Source organism: Schistocerca piceifrons, chromosome 10, assembly GCF_021461385.2.
Source record: "Schistocerca piceifrons isolate TAMUIC-IGC-003096 chromosome 10, iqSchPice1.1, whole genome shotgun sequence".
Taxonomy (NCBI): domain Eukaryota; kingdom Metazoa; phylum Arthropoda; class Insecta; order Orthoptera; family Acrididae; genus Schistocerca; species Schistocerca piceifrons.
The window spans coordinates 46,861,194-46,883,939 of NC_060147.1; the positions used below are offsets into that span (position 1 = coordinate 46,861,194).

At 42.9% G+C, this 22,746-nt stretch overlaps 1 non-coding gene across 1 annotated transcript; it reads right to left on the reverse strand.

The window, feature by feature from the left end:
* Positions 1–17,688: 17,688 nt before the first annotated feature.
* Positions 17,689–17,760, reverse strand: Trnaa-cgc. The gene has a single exon. It is a non-coding gene; the product is annotated as a tRNA-Ala (tRNA).
* Between the last annotated feature and the right edge of the window lie 4,986 nt (positions 17,761–22,746).

The following is a 22,746-nucleotide window of genomic DNA, read 5'->3' on the forward strand; positions in this document are numbered from 1 at the left end:
AATCCTAGAACTGTCGTGGAAACTCCATTGCACGACGAGAAAGTCACGGTATGGGTTGGATTTACCACATCTACCGTTATCGGGCCTTTTTTCTTCGAGGAAGTGCGTGATTCTGGTTTTGTAACTGCTACCGTGACGGGTGAGAGGTACGTCGATATGTTTCAGAATCGCATCATCCCCAGCCTGGGTGATAAACACCTGCTGGAACGTACGATGTTTATGCAGGATGGCGCTCCACCCCATATTGCTAGACGCGTGAAAGATCTCTTGCGCGCGTCGTTTGGTGATGATCGTGTGCTCAGCCGCCACATTCGTCATGCTTGGCCTCCCAGGTCCCCAGACCTCAGTCCGTGCGATTATTGGCTTTGGGGTTACCTGAAGTCGCAAGTGTATCGTGATTGACCGACATCTCTAGGGATGCTGAAAGACAACATCCGACGCCAATGCCTCACCACACCTCCGGACATGCTTTACAGTGCTGTTCACAACATTATTCCTCGACTACAGCTATTGTTGAGGAATGATGATGGACATATGAACATTTCCTGTAAAGAACATCATCTTTGCTTTGTCTTACTTTGTTATGCTAATTATTGCTATTCTGATCAGATGAAGCGCCATCTGTCGGACATTTTTTGAACTTTTGTAATTTTTTTTTTTTTTGTTTTAACAAAACCCCACGTCAATCCAAGCAGGTGTGTCAATTTGTACCTCTCTATCTACATTATTCCGTGATTTATTCAGTTTTCAAATTGATACTGACTTTTTGATCACCCGGTATCCTCACTGTCAGATACAGAATGAATATAGTGTGGGTGACATGTACTGTGTGAGTTACGCTGCAACATGACATACGTGCACGTTTTAACTGTAATAGTAGACCTATTGTGTTAAACATCTGGTGTAAGGTTTATAGCTCTTAATGAGTATATTGTGACAGAATTTTGAATTCGTCGAGTAATAGTGAAGACCAAACTTTCTGTTGCTACTGGGAGCTTTAGTTAGGCCACCTGCAAATTTTTTGGCATTAAGCACTCTACATCGGCGGCCGCGTCAAGAGTGGAGGGAGGGGGGGGGGGGGGTGGAGGTCGTACCACTCTAACTTCGTAAGAGCTGTCTGCACCAACGAACATTTCACTCTCTGCATTTTGTGCCTGACGACTTCTGAACTCCAAATAGTGTGTTCCAGTCAACAGTATCGAGTGTTTTTTTTCCCTAGAAATGTGGCTTTCCTTTTCTTCAGTGCAAGCGATGGGGAGTCGCCGAATTAAATCAGGTGATACTCCATGAATGTAGCCTACATTACCAAACGGCTAACCCTGATCATGATCGGCAATCCCACTTGCTGGTTCCCCGTCTAACGGCCTAGAGGGGCAACAAAAAATTTATTCTTCAGCAATTCGCAGGGTCTTCCACCGAGTTTAAAATGCTGTCCTAATCTACTCACTAAGAGCTATAATCTTACGTCAGAGGTTTAATACGATAGCACAAGTACAAAAGTTGGAGACGGTGTACATTTGTTGAGTCAGCGTACCACTCAGCGCGCAAATTATGCAGGCTGTATTCAGAATGGGATTTTCACTCTGCAGCGGAGTGTCCGCTGATATGAAACTTCCTGGCAGATTAACACTGTGTGCCAGACTGAGACTCGAACTCGGGACCTTTGCCTTTCGTGGGCAAGTGCTCTACCATCTGAGATACCCAAGCACGACTCAAGCCCCGTCCTCACAGCTTTTCTTCTGCCAGCACCTCGTCTCCTACCTTCCAAACTTTACAGAAGCTCTCCTGCGAATCTTACAGGACTAGCACTCCTGAAAGAAAGGATATTGCAGAGACATGGCTTAGCCACAGCCTGGGGGGATATCCTTTCTTTCAGGAGTGCTAGTCCTGCAAAAATAAATAAGTCATGTGTCGAAGTTAAATTGTTTCTATTATTTTTATAGGTTTAGTTCTAATTATGTTTTGTGTTGAATTTATTTTAGTTTTATTTGAGATTTCTATTTTTTGTCATAATTGTGTCACTGTAACATTTATGTTGGTGTTATGTCTTTGTTTTATACTCTCCACCTTGTTATCGTTGTTATTGGGCTGTGTGTTATTTAGCATCTCTGATTTTTTACTTTGCCAGTTTTCTTGATTTATAATGTGAATAAAGTTTTCTATGTACTTTTTGAGCTTTAGGTCGATTTCGTTCGTTCAGTAAATTTGTAGAGTCGAAGTATGCCTGTGAATAGATATGTATTCCCGTTCATGAGTGTTCCCCTCTGCGTAATATGGAGGATTTCTAGTGCGTTGTTTATAGGTTTTACGTTGTGTTTTTCAGTTTGTAGATGTTGGAAAAATGTGAACGGGTTGTTTTCTCTCTCTCTGGCGTGCTCTTTATGTCTAATTTTGTAGTTTCTACCGGTTTGTGCTTTGTACGGAAAACCTACAGCGAAGCACAAGAAATCCTTCATATTACGCAGAAGGGAATACTCACAAGCATACAGCAACCATACAAAATTACTGAACGAACAATCCGACAAAATGCACAAAGAAAACTTTATTCACATTCTAAATCAAGAAGAGGGGTAAAGTAATAAATTAGAGCCACTAAATAACACATATTCAATGTAACAGCGATAACAAGATCAAGAGTATAAGGCAAAGACGTAACACCAACATCAATCATATACAATAACAAAATTATTGCGCCGGCCGCTGTGGCCGAGCGGTTCTATACGCTTCAGTCTGGAAACGCACTGCTGCTACGGTCGCAGGTTCGAATCCTGCCTCGGGCATGAATGTGTGTGATGTCCTTAGGTTAGTTAGGTTTAAGTAGTTCTAAGTCTAGGCGACTGATAACCATAGTGCTTAGAGCCACTTGAACTTGAAAATTATTACGAAAAAAAACAGAAATATGAAATAAAAATCTCAAATAAAACTAAAACAAATTCAAGACAAAAACATAATCAGAACTAAACCTATAAACATAATAAAGAAGAACTAAATTTCCACACATCGCTTATTTATAATGGTAGCTATGTAAACATGTAATATCGCTGATCCACTGTCATCGAAGCTGTCAACAGAAAAGTAGCATGCATGACTTCCAACTAAAATCAGATATACATCTCGACCGTATATGTAAGGACAGAGAGTAGCAAACTCCTAAAGATGTTCTATAAACTTTTCTGATCATAGTTACAGACCGTTATATTAAGACCATCTGGTACATAGGTATTTACAGAGCACCTGATGACGCCAATATGCCGTAATAGAAAATAAAAACCATTTATACAGCAGTGTAGACGGCTGATGTTCATAATAATCATCGCAGAGATCGAGTTCCAGAAGTGTTTCGGTGTTAGGAAGAAGCGCTGGCGTAAGTGTATAACACGTAAGGGGGACTACATTGAAAGGAGGAAGTGTAAATGTAGACGAATAAATAAAATTATTGGCCAGAAGATGAACATTCCCGATACTTTTTTAACACATCTGGTAGACACCAGCAATAACTGAGTGAAGCTGTAAGCGACTGGCTCGGTGACGTGTTGCACCTGCCTACGCCTAGCGTGTATCGCTCGCCTTATTAGTCACAGCACGGGAAATCGCTCGCCTTATTAGTCACAGCACGGGAAAACGACGCTACGTCACCGCCACGCCCCACTGGGACGCCTCATATACCTGCTGACTGGTACTGCGCTTAAAAAATCGCTGCGAGGCACAATTACAGTTAAAAAGTCGTTGTCACACATCTTGTTTCGGTCGTAGGACACCACCACCCCAAGAAAATTTCATCAAAGGGGCAGACAAAAGGCGAATGGATGTAAAACGTGAATTACCCGTCTGAAGATGAACATATCGGTTCGAAACAGATAACGGTGCTGTGTAAATAAATACACTACTGGCCATTAAAATTGCTACACCACGAAGAGGACGTGCTAGAGACGCGAAATTTAACCGACAGGAAGAAGATGCTGTGATATGCAAATGATCAGCTTTTCAGAGCATTCACACAAGGTTGGCGCCGACGTACTGACATGAGGAAAGTTTCCAACCGATTCCTCATACACAAACAGCAGTTGACCGGCGTTGCCTGGTGAAACGTTGTTGTGATGCTTCGTGTAAGGAGGAGAAATGCGTGCCATCACGTTTCCGACTTTTATCAAAGTCTGATTGTAGCAAATCGCGAATGCGGTTTATCGTATCGCGACATTGCAGCTCGCGTTCGTCGAGATCCGATGACTGTTAGCAGAATAATGGAATCGGTGGGTTCAGGAGGGTAATACGAAACGCCGTGCTGCATCCCAACGGCCTCGTGTCACTAGCAGTCGAGATGATAGACATCTTATCCGCATGGCTGTAACGGATCGTGCAGCCACGCCTCGATCCCTGAGTCAAAAGATGGGGACGTTTGCAAGACAACAACCATCTGCACGAACAGTTCGACGACGTTTGCAGCAGCATGGACAATCAGCTCTGAGACCGTGGCTGTGGTTACCCTAGACGCTAATGTACACTGGTGCACCAACGACATTTGGCCATGTCTTTTGGGTGGTTTCCTTTCTTTATGAGCCATACAGTTAACACATTCACTAATTTTTTACAGCAGTCAGACGTTTCAAGCTGTTTTGTACGTGAGAGTTTGATTGAGAATCGTGGAGGGGTCTTACTACGATATACTACAACACCCTTGCTCAGACTGCAAGCTCCTCTTGATATCTTTTCGTGTTTGCGATTTAAAAATCAAAAACAATGTTAGGCTAATGATTTTTTTAGTATTGGTTAAAAACAGCCTTGGTTGCAATTTTAGTTTTTTTATTTTTCAACGACGCGTTTCGCCTTACTTAGGCATCTTCAGGTTATCTACATATAAAACAGAGAACAAATACATCTATTTAAGAACCGCGATCGCGTTGTGCAGACTTGGATAACCTATAAGCATGTATAAACAGATCAACTACTTGAAAGAGCAAATACCTTAATTTGTATTTCTTAGAAGAATCCTTTAGTCAGTGTAGCCAAAGGCCATCGTAGAATATATGAGGGCAACACCGCCTTTTTCGTTAAACTCAGTAAAAACTAGATATATAATATAGTAAAATCATTACCCTTTCCAGATGGACGCGAGAGGCACCAAGATCTGCATAACGCGTTCCCGTTCACAGGAGCGAGTAAGATGGGGGCTCAGGTAGTAAGCATAATTTTTTTTCATAATGTCATAATATGTTTCTTGACAGTCAGAACCGCCATTAGACTCGTTTATTTACAGTGTTACATTTACACACACAATCATGATTTCAAAGTGTCATTATCAAGTGTTTTAAGTGTTATAAATTGCCTGGGATGGCATACTGTCGTATTAAAATACACTATTAGACACATTTAGTCGATGTTAGATTAGTTACACTGTCGCCAGATACGTTTGAGCAGCGATCCGTCCTGCACTCCATCCACAAATGGGACAGGCAGAAGCTGTGTTTTCACAAGCTGCGACATCGTCGCGAAAAACACAGCGACCTGTATATGTAATAAGTTTCCTTTAATTTACGTCTATGGTCACAAACTTTTTGTTAACAGATTGCCGGTTTCGGTATTTATCATCATCAGATCTGCAGCAAAAATGGGAAAAACATAAATACACTCGCAAACTGTATACAGCTTAAGAACAATACATAGGCTATAATGAAAAGTGGTACTGACAAAATATATATTTGTGCGCTTTAAATATGAAGAGGCATACCTGTTTCATAAAAACAAAGTCCTAATATACTGCAGCCATAGTGGTATCGTCAAATGTTAAATGCGGAATCAGCACCAGCATCACCAAAATACATATAAATAACATAATATGCACGAGTCATGTTATCAGTAGCACTACTGTTCGTAACAAGCTGCCGTACAGTAGCCACAAGACGTTTGTGTTGTAAGTTCACCAGATGTCGCTAATGTCGGCATACACTAGTTATCAGTAATTAATTGAAAAAGCGAAAATAAAGGGGATACAATAGTTGACGTCTGAAATAAGCTTATAACGTATAAAAGGCATTACAGCAATAAAAAGTAATAAAAAGAAGAACGCGACAAAAGTAATATTGTTAAAAATATGAAGACCGTTGCTATTCACAATATACATAAATGACCTTGTGGATGACATCGGAAGTTCACTGAGGCTTTTTTCGGATGATGGTGTGGTATATCGGGAGGTTGTAACAATGGAAAATTGCACCGAAGTGCATGAGGATCTGCAGCGAATTGACGCATGGTGCAGGGAATGACAATTGAATCTCAATGTAGACAAGTGTAATGTGCTCCGAATACATAGAAAGAAAGGTCCCTTATCATTTACCTACAATATAGCAGGTCAGCAACTGGAAGCAGTTGTTGTTGTTGTGGTCTTCAGTCCTGAGACCGGTTTGATGCAGCTCTCCATGCTACTCTATCCTGTGCAAGCTTCTTCATCTCCCAGTACCTACTGCACCCTACATCCTTCTGAATCTGCTTAGTGTATTCATCTCTTGGTCTCCCTCTACGATTTTTACCCTCCACGCTGCCCTCCAATGCTAAATTTGTGATCCCTTGATGCCTCAAAACGTGTCCTACCAACCCATCCCTTCTTCTAGTCAAGCTGTGCCACAAACTTCTCTTCTCCCCAATCCTATTCAATACCTCCTCATTAGTTACGTGATCTACCCACCTTATCTTCAGCATTCTTCTGTAGTGGAAGCAGTTAATTCCATAAATTATCTGGGAGTATGCATTAGGAGTGATTTAAAATGGAATGATCATATAAAGTTAATCGTCGGTAAAGCAGATGCCAGACTGAGATTCATTGCAAGAATCCTAAGGAAATGCAGTCCGAAAACAAAGGAAGTAGGTTACAGTACGCTTGTTCGCCCACTGCTTGAATAGTGCTCAGCGGTGTGGGATCCGTACCAGATACGTTTGATAGAATAGATAGAGAAGATCCAATGGAGAGCAGCGCGCTTCGTTACAGGATTATTTAGTAATCGCGAAAGCGTTACGGAGATGATAGATAAACTCCAGAGGAAGACTCTGCAGGAGAGACGCTCAGTAGCTCGGTACGGGCTTTTGTTGAAGTTTCGAGAACATACCTTCACTGAGGAGTCAAGCAGTACATTGCTCCATCCTACGTACATCTCGCGAAGACACCATGAGGATAAAATCAGAGAGATTAGAACCCACACAGAGGCATACCGACAATCCTTCTTTCCACGAACAATATGAGAGTGGAATAGAAGGGAGAACCGATAGAGGTACTCAAGGTACTCTCCACCACACACCGTCAGGTGGCTTGCGGAGTATGGATGTGGATGTAGATGAAACAGTGGTTGACATGTGTTCAAGTGCCAATATTCTAGACAATGACATAAATATTAAACACCGTTAATAGTGCACCAGGTAATATTAAACAACCCTAAAACAATCACTAATGGAGCCACAAACGAAAGAAAACATAGTGCTGCACATAATCAGCGCCCTCTTACATTTGTCATCTTCTTCTTTTTATTGCTTTTTAATACTGTAATGCCTTTTATACGTTATAAGCTTATTACAGACTTCAACTATTGTATAACCTTTATTTTCGCTTTTTCAATTAATTATTGAAAACTAGTGTATGCTGACATTAGCGACATTTGGTGAACTTACAAAACAAACATCTTGTGTCTACTGTACGACAGCTTGTTTGAAACAGTAGTATACTGACAACATGACTCCTGCATGTGATGTTATTTGTATGTATTTGACGATGCTGGTGCTGATTACGCACTTAACATTTGACATTGCCACTATGGCTGCAGTACATTAAGATTTTGTTTTTATGATACAGGTATGCCTCTTCATATTTAAAGCGCACAAATGTATATTTTGTCAGTACCACTTTTCATTATGGTCTATGTATTGTTCTTAAGCTGTAGACAGTTTGCGAGAGTACTTATGTTTTTCCCATTTTTGCTGCAGATCTGATGATGGTCATTAAAGACCGAAACCGGTAATCTGTTAACAAAAAGTTTGTGACCATACACGTAAATTAATGGAAACTTGTAATGACCGCCATGCTGGGAAGTACGCTCCGCCATGCACTTCATAGTAGTCTGCAGAGTATAGATGTAGATGTAGATGCAATAACAACAGCGTTATCTTTAGCTTGTTGCTCTCCCGCACACAACGCAGTTATGCGCAGAGACAGTCCGTCCCAGGCGACTCATAGTTGTCACAAGCGCCGAACAGCGGCGCTTCGATCGGCCGCGCGGAAGAAGGCCGCATCCCATTGGCTGCGAGGGCAATTTTTCACGGCGGCGGCAGTCATTTGTCATGGTTCGATTTCGCCGGGCTGCTCCGGATGGGAGCCGTTGGCAGCCATTAGGCGATCTGGGACGGCCTGGGTGGCGGTACGAAGATGTATCGGCTGTCTATCAGACGGCGAGCCGACTCTGTTCTCACAACACTCTAGAAATCCTACGCGCCGAGGAACAGCATGCGAGGAACTAGATTTAGTACGCCGTTCGGAGGACGCAAAATAAAGATGTTTCTCTCAAGCCAAATGTTCTCACCGAGGCAAATGTGTGCGACGTTAGTCAGTAGATGAATGATAACTTAGCGTCCACAATCTAACAATTGAAACTCCATGCATTGAATGAAAGTGCCACATTTTCAACACTACCAACCTCGGCAATGCTTCAATTACTAAACACCTATGGGAAGCGGATGTACATTCTAATCTCCTCATCTCCCCTCTCTGTGTCTATCTCCTCTTCTGTCTGTCTGTTGTCATCTGCTGCCCCCTCATCACCTCCTCCCGCCCCTCATTCCATTTCCTCGCCCCTCCCTGTTAGTCTTCCCTTCGCCCCTTTCTCTTTCCTTGAGTTTTCTTTAATGTTATTACCATCGACACCTTGATTGTGAATTCAGGCCAACTCATTGTCATTAGCCCGCCGCTGTGGCCGAGCCACTCTAGGCGCTTCAGTCCGGAACGGTGCGGCTGCTTCTATGGTCGCAGGTTCGAATCCTGCCTCGGGCATGGATGTGTGTGATGTCCTTAGGTTAGTTAGGTTTAAGTAGTTTTAAGTCTAGGGGACTGATGACAGATGTTAAGTCCATAGTGCTTAGAAGCATTTGAACCATTTTTTTTTTCATCATCATTGTCTCTCTGCCTCCTGTCTTACAGCCACAATCTCCTTCATTCTGTCCAACTGCTACTCTCTTCTCTTGCCATCACTGTCTCTCTTTTGCTCTCTACTACTGCTACTGTGTCATTCATTCCTTCCCATTGCTACTGTCTCTTCTCATCATCACTTTCTCCTTGATGACAATGTTATATACTCTGTCCCTCATTATCACTGCCTCTCACCCACTTCCACTTTCTCCTTCTCTTTATTCTTCTCCCACTTTTACTGTCCCCTTCACCTTCTTCGTATCACTGTTCTCTCTCTGTCTTCTATATTCCACTATTTTTCACTGCTACTATGACCCTCTTTTTCTCTCACACTGCTATTGTCTCCTTAACTCTTGTCCTATCACTTTCTCCCTCTGTTTTACTATGTTTCACTATTTTTTCACTGCCACTATGACTCTGTTTTTCTCTCACACTGGTATTGTCTCCTTCACTCTCTTCCTATCACTGTTATCTCTCTGTCTACTACGTTTCACTATCTTTCACTGGCATTATGACCCTCTTTTTCTCTCACACTGCTATTGTCTCCTTCACTCTTTCTATACCACAACCAATGTCTACTGTCTTCTACCATTTATTAATTTTCTGTCTCTTTCCCATGGCCACCATCTCCTCCACTCTCAGCATAAAAAAGCATGAATAGGCCCGCATGTCAAATTTCTCTGGGAAACGTTTTGAGGAAGGTAAAATGATGCAGCTGGTACCCCACTTTTAACTCAAGAATCTTTTAAACACATAACATATTCGCCATTTTTGTGCTCCGGTGGTTTATGGTTTAAATTAATTACGCGGAGGAACAGAAAAATTCTAGTGTGTAAAGCGGTTGAAAGCAAGCCACTGTTTTTATACTGTCAGGAATTTTGAAAATGCAGAAAAGAGTTACCTGGAAAACAGTTGTGGTTCTGGCAACAATAACAGCCATTGCCAATCAGAATTATCTTGTAAATGAAAAACTTACCAATGTGTTTTATTGAGCAGGCTCTCATAAATTGGGCTGGAAAAGCTATTCTGTGTCATATGAGCGAGTTTTTAAGACAGTTATCCAACTTTTTGCTGTGTCCCAGTCGGCATGTAATACACTTTCCATGTTTATTATTGCCAGAACATAAAAATCTGGGTTGTTTTTGAAGAACAAAGAGACCCAAAACCAATTAATTTTCGGGAAGTTTTCACTTAACAGCCCCGGGCATGGGTGTGTGTGTTTGCCCTTAGGATAATTTAGGTTAAGTAGTGTGTAAGCTTAGGGACTGATGACCTTAGCAGTTGAGTGCCGTAAGATTTCACACACATTTGAACACCTAGCCTGTGACGTCACCAGAGCTACAGTGATCAAAAGAATGTTTCGTAGCATGTGACCAAATCTCGAAATTTAATGTTTTTCTTAAAGCTATTATTACATAAAAACAACAGGTATTTCGTGAGAATATTGAACAAAAGTACTATTTGAATGTTATTATCCCTCAAAATAACATACTTCGAATCTTGTTTTTAACGTAAGAAGATAGTCTATTGTCGCTTCGAGAGGTGTACAGGTGAGCGAGAGTGGTTACAGACTTGTTTACAATGATGACTAGAGACAGGCTAAACTGTAAAACTGAAGCATCACTGTATGAATGTGAATAATACCGCTTCTTGCCCTTGAAATACTGTACTTGTTGCGTTCCAGGGTAGGGCCTCTCTAAAATCGATGTATCGATAGTCTTCCCAAATTTTCTATACCTGTTGCCGGCATTGTTGATCGTATAATCGAAATATCGATGTCGAAATCGCAATGTACAGTACCGACATTTTTACTTTATATTATACTTTTTTCGCAATTTTCGATAAATATTTGAAGTTGTTCTTTTGAAAGTGTAGTAGAGCAAAATTTTACTTTCAATGTGTGAAGTGTGAAGAAGTCTTATTACTTTTTGAGCTTCCATCACGTCCAGTCTTTCTCTTTGACTGTGAGAAGCAAGTATAGGTTGGCTCAAAGTTGTAGTCAGATTGCACTGGGGGGGGGGGGGGGGGGCGAATGGAATAACAAGACATCCAGTGTGCAGGAATATCACACCAGTTGTGTTAAAAAAGACTTTTTAACGCAAACAGCTTTCTACTTCTTCACATCGGCATTCTTCAAAACTGATGAACAAAAATCTGAAGTGACAAGACTGGTCTTTGTGGTGGGCGGAGACGTGCGAGGGGAAACGCTGACGTAATCGGCGCTCGGTTCTACCAACGGAAACTGCAACGTAATTTTGACACTGCAACTGCTAGATCGCTGGCGTTTACAGAAATGAAACAAAAAAACTGGCAAGTCAACATGAAGTGATTCGGACAAATTCGATTATGTGACGAAACCGCCACTTACATGCGGTTACCATTGTTATCAAAGTGGTTAGGGCCTATCGCCAACCGTGAACGTGCATCATTTTCCTTTCAGTTCTTGCTTTAAATAGGATAGGCACGCTGCTAGCTTGTTGATGTGCAGAATAACTAATAATAGATCAGTGTATAAATATACAGCTCTAAAACTGGCAGTAATTTTCAATGTGCAGCTAATGTTGTTTTAACCAGTACGTCGATATATTTTCCGTCGATGTATCGATAATTTCTTTCTCTGTATCTAGGGCCAGAAGTGATGGTATTTTTAAATTTCGATCTATCCAATTCCCGATATTTTTCAAAACATCAGCAGTTCTATTCCAGAGCCTGTGAAATGTAAACAGGTTTGTGCACACTGGTTTGATTTCAATATACGTGGTTTGATTTCAATATACGCAGTAGCCGGCGATGTAACTGTCTGCATAATATTTTTAGCTTATATACAAATAAATAGCTGCATAAGCGTTCCAAAATGATTTAATTTATGGAGATTATGACATCTTTTCAGCAGAATGCTAACTCTAGATAAAATTTTCTTCTTGTTTTTTTTTTTTTTTTTTCTTCTTCACGTACCACCTAAGGCAACTTTTACGTTCAACTCTGTACTCCAAATGACACGTCGGCTTAAGAAGTTACATATTAATTGCATGTGGAAGTATATTATTCAGTTTTAAATGCTGAAATAAGGTATTAGTCTATAGAGTGCAGAATTAAACGAACGTGTATAACGCTCATTTTAACTTTGAAGTAGCCCCTGAGATGTCTTCACGTACCCTCGGCGTTGTGGTTACACTCTGCGAGTATTTGTATTCAGTACCCCAGCTGTAGTTCAACTACTAAAAGACTGGTTTCACTCAGAAGACGGAATGGACAGCCCACTCAGCCAAAACACTTCAGAGTGATTTCAGTTGAAAGGACGCATTATTACGTGGCTCAACAGAAAAAAAAATAAACCTGTAGACTGGTTACACATGAAATCAAGGAATGAATAATTCAGTCAGTATGTAAAACTACACTGTACCGTATCGAGTGTTTTCGTTCCGTTGTTTACACAGATTAGTTCCATTCAAAATAATGAATGAATAGTTGAACCGACCGAATAAGTCAACTGGTTTCCAATAACTCACAGAATCAATTATTTCATTCGTTTGTTCCCATTACTAGGCAAGAGAGGGCAGGGTGTGAACGAAGGGATTCACTCATTTTTGCCTCGCTCAAATCGCGATTGGAACAGTTCACCAAATTCAGCTATACTGGTGAACAACTATCCGGCACCATGTACTGTTCAACGGCTTTGCAAATGTCAGAACTGTGTAGACGCAGCTTGTAATGAAGCAACTTAACGTTGTTCCAGACTGGGAGCCGAAAGCAAGTCTTTTGTGTTTCGGCAGCTGAGCCATCCAAAAACGCCTCAGAGTGGACTATTCGTTCACATTAGCGGTTCTCAACATTTCTGAGATCATTACCCATATTAGCTACTAACCCTGCCTTCTCCCCCCCCCCCCCCCCCCCCATCCCCCTATCCCCCTCCAGCCGTGCTACACTATCCCATACATCGCAGCTAATCTTTAGAATAGAAAATTATTTTATTTGCACACTTTCATTTTTGAAATGACAAATGATAAATGGTGTTTTTGTAGATGTTTCAGTAATGAACGAACTAAAGAGACAACAGGTACTGTTCATTTGTAATAAGCTCATTTTTTACATAATAATGCAGTTATCAGTGCAGCAAGAAATCTACCAACAACTCCTTGCCAAGAAACAGAGCTATCCACACTGAGGGCAGACATATCTAACAAAAACACCACTTCTTTCCCTGCCGACCTGCTTCATCCACACCCTGCACCCTACTTAAAATCAACCATATTAAAATGTATGCCCAATATTAGGCCTATTGTCTGTAAAAGCCTTGATCCCCAGATTCTGAACTGGCAGAAATTTAAAGAATTGACTGCTCATGCTAAGGGCCAGGCCACTGGAGTAGATACATCCTATTATTATCAGTATTATTATTATTATTATTATGCTGTGTAGACTCTGCAGCAGTATAGCGCGCCTATTCCAATGTTGCTGTTGTGTTCAGCTGTGAATTAGTTCGTTTTTTCTTATGGAACGAATGCCGAAGAAATACACAACCGGCCATTAAAATTGCTACACCAAGAAGCAATGCAGATGATAAACGCGTATTCATTGGGCAAATATATTATACTAGAACTGACATGTGATTATATTTTCACACAATTTGGGTGCACAGTCCTGAGAAATCAGTACCCAGAACAACCACCTCTTGCCGTAATAACGGCCTTGATACGCCGGGGCATTGAGTCAAACAGAGCTCGGATGACGAGTACAGGTACAGCTGCCCATGCACCTACAACACGATATCACCGTTCGTCAAGAGTAGTGACTGGCGTACTGTAACGAGCCAGTTGCTCGGCCACCACAGACCAGACGTTTTCAGTAGGGGAGAGATCTGGAGAATGTGCAGGCCAGGAGAACAGTCGAACATTTTCTGTATCCAGAAAGCCCCGTACAGGAGCTGCAACATGCGGTCGTGCATTATCCTGCTGAAATATACGGTTTCGCAGGTATCGAATGAAGGGTAGAGCCACGGGTCGTCACATATCTGAAATGTAACGTCCACTGTTCAAAGTGCCGTCAATGCAAACAAGAGGTGACCGAGACGTGTAACCAACGGCACCCCATACCATCACGCGGGTGATACGCCAGTATGGTGATGACGAATACACGCTTCCAATGTGCGTTCACCGCGATGTCACCAAACACGGATGCGACCATCACGATGCTGTAAACAGAACCTCCAGTCATCCGAAAAAATGACGTTTTGCCATTCGTGCACCCAGGTTCGTCGTCGAGTACACCATCGCAGGCGCTCCTGTCTGTGATGCAGCGTCAAGAGTAACCGCAGCCATGGTCTCCGAGCTGATAGTGCGTGCTGCTGCAAACGTCGTCGAACTGTTCGTGCAGATCGTTGTTGTCTTGCAAACGTCCCCATCCGTTGACTCAGAGATCGAGACGTGGCTGCACGATCCGTTACAGCCATGCGGATAAGATGCGTGTCATCTCGACTGCTAGTGACACGAGGCCGTTGAGATCCAGCACGGCGTTACGTATTACCCTCCTGAACCCACCGATTCCATATTCTCTCATTGGATCATTGTCACGATTGGAACTCAATGTCACGATACGATAAACCGCAATCGCGATGAGCTACAATACGACCTTTATCAAAGGCGGAAACGTGATGGAACGCATTTCTCCTCCTTACACGAGGCATCACAACAACATTTCACCAGGCAACGCCGGTCAACTGCTGTTTGTATATGAGAAATCGGTCGGAAACTTTCCTCATGTCCCACGTTGTAGGTGTAGCCACCGGCAGCAACCTTGTGTGAATGCTCTGAAAAGCTAATCATTTGCATATCACAGCATCTTCTTCCTGTCGGTTAAATTTCGTGACTGTAGCACGTCATCTTTGTAGTGTAGCAATTTTATTGGCCAGTAGTGTATTTCAACACGCGATCATAGCTGCAAATATTCTTATTTACACTTAAGATCAGATCAGCAACATGCACAATTCATATAATATCAGTTGTGGGAACTCTACGCATAACCTGCAGAAGGCATTTCTTGAGATATTTAAGAATATACGGGGTGTTCAAAAAGTCTCTGCGCAGTGCCGTATGATTGTTAGCCGCGCGTGCCGTATGCCGCAGTCAATATACCGAAATGAAACTCACTGCAGTATCGTTAGGCGTTTATTGCTTCGTTGAAAAATATGGGACCCACAATCCGACGTCGAGAAATTGCAATCCAAACTCCTATTTTCACAGAATGAAGTGGTTCCTCGTGAATACACAATTTGCAGTACTTCACATACGAGAATTTTGCGAGTCCATGTACCCGGATAAATGAAACCACGCCTCATTAGTGAAAAACGTTTCATTAAGAATATCCCTTCCATTCTGTTGAACGAAATTTTTGAACCATTGACAATAATGCAGTCTCTTGCCATGATCAGTATTTCTCAGTTCTTGCACGACTGTATTTTTGTATGGGAAAAGTTCTGATTTTTTCCTTACAGCTGTGTGGGCCGTTCCGACACTAACATCGATTTCCTGGGCGAGTTTTCTTACTGCCTTGTTTGGACGAATGGACATTTTATCGGAAATATCGAGTAGTTTATCCTCAGACAAAACGCTAGGACTACCACTTCTCGACGCATCTGTCACTGAACCCGTACTTCGAAATTTGTTAATCAAATCTCGCAGAGTATCGCGATGTGAGGGTGTTGTCTCCGGGAAAACTGAACTAATTGTTTGACGAACTGAAACTGTGTCTTTACCGCCAGCCTTGAGCACTTGTTCGACTAAAAACACACGTTCTTTAATCGTTAGCATTTTAACAGTGACAAAAACGAAACAAACGAACATAGGAACTAAACTTGAACGTTCTCGTCAACACGTAACGACACACAGCAACGATACTACTGACGCTGGCTGAGATAAACGAAACAGTGGAGTGTTGGGAGAGTCCACTTGAAGGGAAGTAACCCAGGCAGGTGAACAATCATACGGCACTGCGGAGGGACTTTTTGAACACCCCGTATTACGCATATGTCTCCATCTTACTGTTATAGTTGCTGGTGCACAGTACAAAATATGTGCGTAGGGCGGGTACTATGTGAGGCAGATGCTGTTCATACATTTGTTACAGAAACTGTAAACCCCACCAGCACAATATGTGAAAAGAAACGTAATTATTGGTAGCTTTTATAATCAGCATTACAGTCCTACGAAATAGTGATGATAGCAACGATATATTAAATATAATTTAGTTTAGTGACTGAAATACAGTTGAAACACTTTGTTTTTACCCTTAAGGAAAGACCATTTTATCCCTCAAGGGGTAATTACGCCCAAAGTTGGGATCTAATGACCAACACACACATTCGCGTTACAGATTCATTGGAAATGCCGCATGGCTAGGGACTCCGGTCGGGTAGACCGTTCGCCTGGTGCAAGTCTTTCGAGTTGACGCTACTTCGCCGACTTGCGTGTCGGTGTGGATGAAATGACGATGATAAGGACAACACAACACCCAGTCTCTGAGCGGAGAAAATCTCCGAACCCAGCCGGGAATCGAACCCGGGCCGTTAGGTATGACATTCCGTCGCGCACAGTTTCATTTGTCTCATGCGACAAAGTCAAACACAGCTGCTTAGGTTACAGGCTTCACTAACACGTCTTTCTATGTTGTAACATGGATTTTTTTGTTGACTTTTCTCCTCAAATGAAGTAAATCTCATACAAAATAGTTTCTTCTGCAATCATGCTGGCCTGTATACCCAATACAATTGTGGAACAATGATACAGTAACACTGTTAAAGCTACTGCAGTGACAGTTTTCGTTATGTCGATGATTTCAGGCGTTAATTTTGTCTATTTCAAAGTAAATTTTTCCTTACTCGGTTGTATTTTTTATTTTCTACTTAAAGTGTACCATGTGTTTTCAAAAATAGCTTATTTTCTTACAGCCGACTGTTGCCAATTCTGGAACCTGGAAAAATCGTATTTCTCTATGTATCTAATCTACTGTCGTGTCACTTCAACAATGAAAAATGAAAATGAAATAATGAAAAATGAAAAAAGTACTTAGAGTAAAATGTCGACTTCAGTACTTGAATATCATGCAGTTTTCCCCTGTGTAGAAAACCTGGTGAAAGTTGCACTTTTTGACGTAGAATCACTGCAACTGCGCAACGTAACAAAAATTCAACTGTCACTTGATTTGTACGCAATCTCCAACAGAAACAAATCTTACATTAGACACCGAAAATGACGGTTGAATTAATGTTACGCTAGGAAATTATAGTGACTCTACGCCAAAAATTGCAACTTTCACCCGGTATGGGAAAGTGCATGAGATTCATATGGCTGCGGCTGGAGGTGGAATAACCAGTAATCACTATTGCTAATTCAAAAAAAAAAGCCTTCTGATCGAACTTATGATTGTGACTTATACAGTGATAATAAGCCATTGTCTGCGAGTAAGATTCAAAAACGAGTAATCATATGTTTCTGTCAATTGCTGCAAATAATAGTAAACACATAAAAATAATTTGGAGGAGCTGGGATTTGAACCCAGGACTTTCTGCATGCGAAGCAGACACTCTACCACTGAGTTACACCCCCACTGCATGATTTGCAACGTTGATACATATCAGACCGTAGCAACAAGTTATCATCACGGCCACCTTATGGCGCTAGTGTCGTAAGATGTAGGGCATGTATTTCACTGAATAACATTTGTTTACCTCTCTGGTACGTGTGATATTCCGTTGCATACATCATTTACCTCGTATATATCAAGTGACAACATGAAAAAATGTGACACCACAGGAATGCAGAAGAGTGCGAAGAAATGTTTGTCTAATACGTAGCGAAGGACGCGGTACGCTGCTGCCATCTACCAGCAGTTCAAGGAACGTCTACGCGGCAAGCGACTCGCTTCCGACAGCTCTCCCGCATAGCTACACCGCCGCGCATGCGCACTGCGGCGCCGATTGTTGCGCATGTCCGCGTGCGCGGACAACTCGAATCGACCGCCAGCTCCAGATGACTGCGCAGGACCGGTGGATGCTGCGGAGGGGTAAGGGCGCGCAGAAAGCGCGAGATAATTTAACGAGAACGGACATCGCGACAGAAATTAGACTCCGCGGCGCCTGAGTGCGACAAACGCGGTAGCATAGAGGAAACTCTGTGTCCAGTCCCGCGCTCTAAACGTGCGTTTACGTGACGTTAGACTGCGAGACACGTTTCGTGAAACCTGATTCGCGAAAGTGGCTTCGTAAATGACTCCATTTTCTACATCTACAGCAACATCATTACTCCACAAGCTACAGTACTATGTGTGGCAGGAGGTACCCCGTACTAATCATTTCCTTTGCTGTTCCACTCACAAATAGAGTGAGGGGGAAATGATTGTCTGTATGCATTCGTACGATACCTAATTTCTCCTATCTTGTCTGCAGCTTGTGGTCTTGCGGTAGCGTTCTCGCTTCCCGCGCAAGGGGTCCCGGGTTCGATACCTGGCGGGAGTAGGGATTTTTACTGCCTGATGTTGACTGGGTGTTCTTCCTCGTTATTTTGTCATTATTAACTCGCAAGTCGCCGAAGTGGGGTCAACTAAATAGGACTTGCAATACGGCGGCCGAACATCCCCGCATGGGGCGTCATTTCATTTCATTTCTCGTATCTTATCTTTGTGGTTCCTATGCGAAATGTATGTTGGTGGTAGTAGGATCGGTCTGCAGTCAGCTTCAAACGCCGGTTCTGTAAATTTCCTCATACGGGAAACTCCCCGTCGCACTCTCATCAGAGTTAGTGGTAAATGGCCCAGTGGATAGCTTGCCAAAACTGAACGTAGATGAAGCATGAAAACAGGAAGGTGTGCTGAAGTGTGAAAAAAGAAGTAAAATGGAAACATTGTGTAACATCGAGCGCACTGGAAAAAGTATGGCGTCGTGGTTAAGAGGTCTCGGTGTTGAACTGCTACGCGGACAATTCAGGTTCAAAACTCATTCATATTATTTACCTTTTTCTTTCACAAAATTGTGAACTTTCAGTCCGGTCATTGAACTGTTTGTTCTCTTTCTGTAGTCTTGGCAGTCGCCATACAATACATAGGTTATAGAATATGAGCCATGTGGTAAGAATACGTTATCGTCGCAAATGTGATGAATAGTGAGAACAGGCGAGGTACCACGTAGACGTCTCAGAGAAATGAAAACAACAAGTAAACGTGTGTGAACTGTGTTACAGGAAAGGAACTCAAGAGTAAAAACGTCCGAAACGGAACGCTGATTTGTCAGAGCGCTGAGAAACTGATTGTAAAACTGTTGCGTTCATTTGTTGCAGCTTATGTGGCAAACTATCATGTTTTCATAATTTCCTTGGGAGTAATCACATTCACAGAACGAGATTTTCACTCTGCAGCGGAGTTTGCGCTGATATGAATCTTCCTGGCAGATTAAAACTGTCTGCCGGACCGAGATTCGAATCCGGGATCTTTGCAATTCGCGGGAAAGTGCTCTAACAACTTTCAGGAGTGCTGGTTCTGCAAGGTACGCAGTAGAGCTTCTGTAAATGAAACTTACTGGCAGATTAAAATTGTGTGCCCGACCGAGATTCGAACTGGTGACCTTTGCCTTTCGCGAGTAAGTGCTCTACCATCTGAGCTACCGAAGCACGACTCACGCCCGGTACTCACACCTTCACATCTACCAGTACCTCGTCTCCTACCTTCCAAACTTCACAGAAGCTCTCCTGCGAACCTTGCAGAACTGGCACTCCTGAAAGAAAGTATATTGCGGAGACATGGCTTAGCCACAGCCTGGTGGATGTTTCCAGAATGAGATTTTCACTCTGCAGCAGAGTGTGCGCTGATATGAAACTTTCTGGCAGATTAAAACTATGTGCCCGACCGAGACTCGAACTCGGGACCTTTGCCTTTCGCGGGCAACTGCTCTACCATCTTTTTTTTTTTTTTTTAGACGCTACCCCCTTTTTGGACCACTTTTTTCCCTTAAAAAGCCCCTTAGGAAAATGGAACTAAAAAAAAATAATAAATAAATAAAAAAAATAAAAAACCTAAGTGCCACCGCCACTTGTCATATGATTACATTTAGGGAGTGTGTACAAATGAGAATTCTAGTAACTAAGTGTTACAAGTAAGTCTTACAACAACAAAGACCATCTGAGCTACCGAAGCACGACTCACGCGCGGTCCTCACAGCTTTACTTCTGCCAATATCTCGTCTCCTACCTTCCAAACTTTACAGAAGCTCTCCTGCGAACCTTGCAGAACTAGCACTCCTGAAAGAAAGGATATTGCTGAGACATGGCTTAGCCACAGCCTGCGGGGTGTTTCCAGAATGAGATTTTCACTCTGCAGCGGAGTGTGCGCTGATATGTAACTTCCTGGCAGATTAAAACTGTGTGCCGGTCTGAGACTCGAACTCGGGACCTTTGCCTTTTGCCAGCAAGTGTTCTACCATCTGTGCTACCGAAGCACGACTCACGCCCGGTCCTCACAGCTTTACTTCTGCCAATATCTCGTCCCCTACCTTCCAAACTTTACAGAAGCTCTCCTGCGAACCTTGCAGAACTAGCACTCCTGAAAGAAAGGATATTGCTGAGACATGGCTTAGCCACAGCCTGCGGGGTGTTTCCAGAATGAGATTTTCACTCTGCAGTGGAGTGTGTGCTGATATGAAACTTCCTGGCAGATTAAGGAGTGCCAGTTCTACAAGGTTCGCAGGAGAGCTTCTGTAAAGTTTGGAAGGTAGGAGACGAGGTACTGGCAGAAGTAAAGCTGTGAGGACGGGGCGTGAGTCGTGCTTGGGTAGCTCAGTTTGTAGAGCATTTGCCCGCGAAAGGCAAAGGTCCCGAGTTCGAGTCTCGATCTGGTACACAGTTTTAATCTGCCAGGAGGTTTGTCACATTCACATTCATATGAAGACCTAAATCGTGCAAGGTGGCATATGTCACTCAGTCACTCAGTAGAGATGCGTCGTTCACGAACTAACGGGTCCAAAGGAACGGTTCACCAAGATGAACCGAACGAGTGAGGAACGAATTCTAAGGAACGGTCTTTCACAGTTCACTTAGGTCGCGGCTTTCTACTTACAGTTCCCGGGAACAGGAACCGGTCGGTCTCGCTCCCGCAACGGCACGTCGGCCGGCCTCGTTCCATGCTCGGTCTCGGTCTCTGTCTCGGTCTCGCTCGGCCGGACTCGTCCTTCTTCGCGTGGCCGCTCGTCGCAGTTCCACTGCCGACTGCTCATAGTTTGTTCAGTATCGAGTTGTTGTTCATTTCGTTCGCTTCGCAGGCCCATTCGTGATGTGTTTCAAACCTTTTTTCAACTCTCAACTTTTGGTTCCTTTCATATTCTATTCAGCGTCCACGACCGGTGATTCAAATGTATTTTATAATTACATAAATTAAATAAAAATTACCTGGTATGTAACACATACGTCTTTTCAGGCATCAAAACGGCATATCGGCTTAATTCACTATTTCGATAAATAGCAGAAGAATTACTTGTCAAAAGGCAAGATTCTTTTGTTATTAGACATGCACGGCAGACACGAGTGTCCATTTTCCGTCTTTTTTTGATCTAAGGTTCAAATGCCTCTGAGCACTATGGGACTTAGCTTCTGAGGTCATCAGTCCCCTAGAACTTAGAACTACTTAAACCTAACTAACCTAAGGACATCCATGCCCGAGGCAGGAGTCGAACCTGCGACCGTAGCGGTCGCGCGGTTCCAGACTGTAGCGCCTAGAACCGGTCGGCCACCCCGGCCGGCATGATCTAAGGTAAAACAGCATGTTCATTGTTACGGAAGGCAGACCGATTTACAACCGAATGAAGCCCGCGCTTCGTAATCGAGTGTCTGGTGTCACATTTTGTAAAGAGAATGTGATAACTTCTGCAATATTTCAGCAGTGCAGGGTGGCGCAGGAAAAACCGGCCCCTGGTACTAGACTGCTCATTGTCGCTTACCAATCGTCATCTATTGTTTCGAAGTTGTTTGCATTAGCTCATTTGTTATTTCTTCACAGCCTAATTATTACATGTTTATCTGTTCTGCTCGTAGCGCTCAAAAAAAAAAAAAAAAAGGCAGTATGGGACTTAACTTCTGAGGTCATCACTCACCTAGAACTTAGAACTACTTAAACCTAAGGACATCACACACATCCATGTCCTATGCAGGATTCGAACCTGCGACCGTAGCGGTCGCGCGGTTCGAGACTGTAGCGCCTAGAACCGCTCGGCCACCCCGGCCGACAGCCGTCAACAAATCGTGCGTAACTGGCGAGCAGTCTGTACTCGGGGCCGGTTTTTAGTGCGCCATCTTATATTATTTCACTACGATCAGCCACATAACGCTACAGTTGGCTAAACGACATGTTTTGCAGAAAGTTACAAGTGCGTGAGAATTCTGTTATGAACAAAAACTCCATACTTCAGGGGGAAGGCAAGCGCCCCTTCTTTGCGCGTTCCATCTTCAGTCACCTTCGCTACTAATTTTCAATTTTTTCATAAGAACCATATACCAAGGACAGTGAACGGTGAACGAGTGAAAATGAACGGTTCCCAAAAAAGGGCGACCACC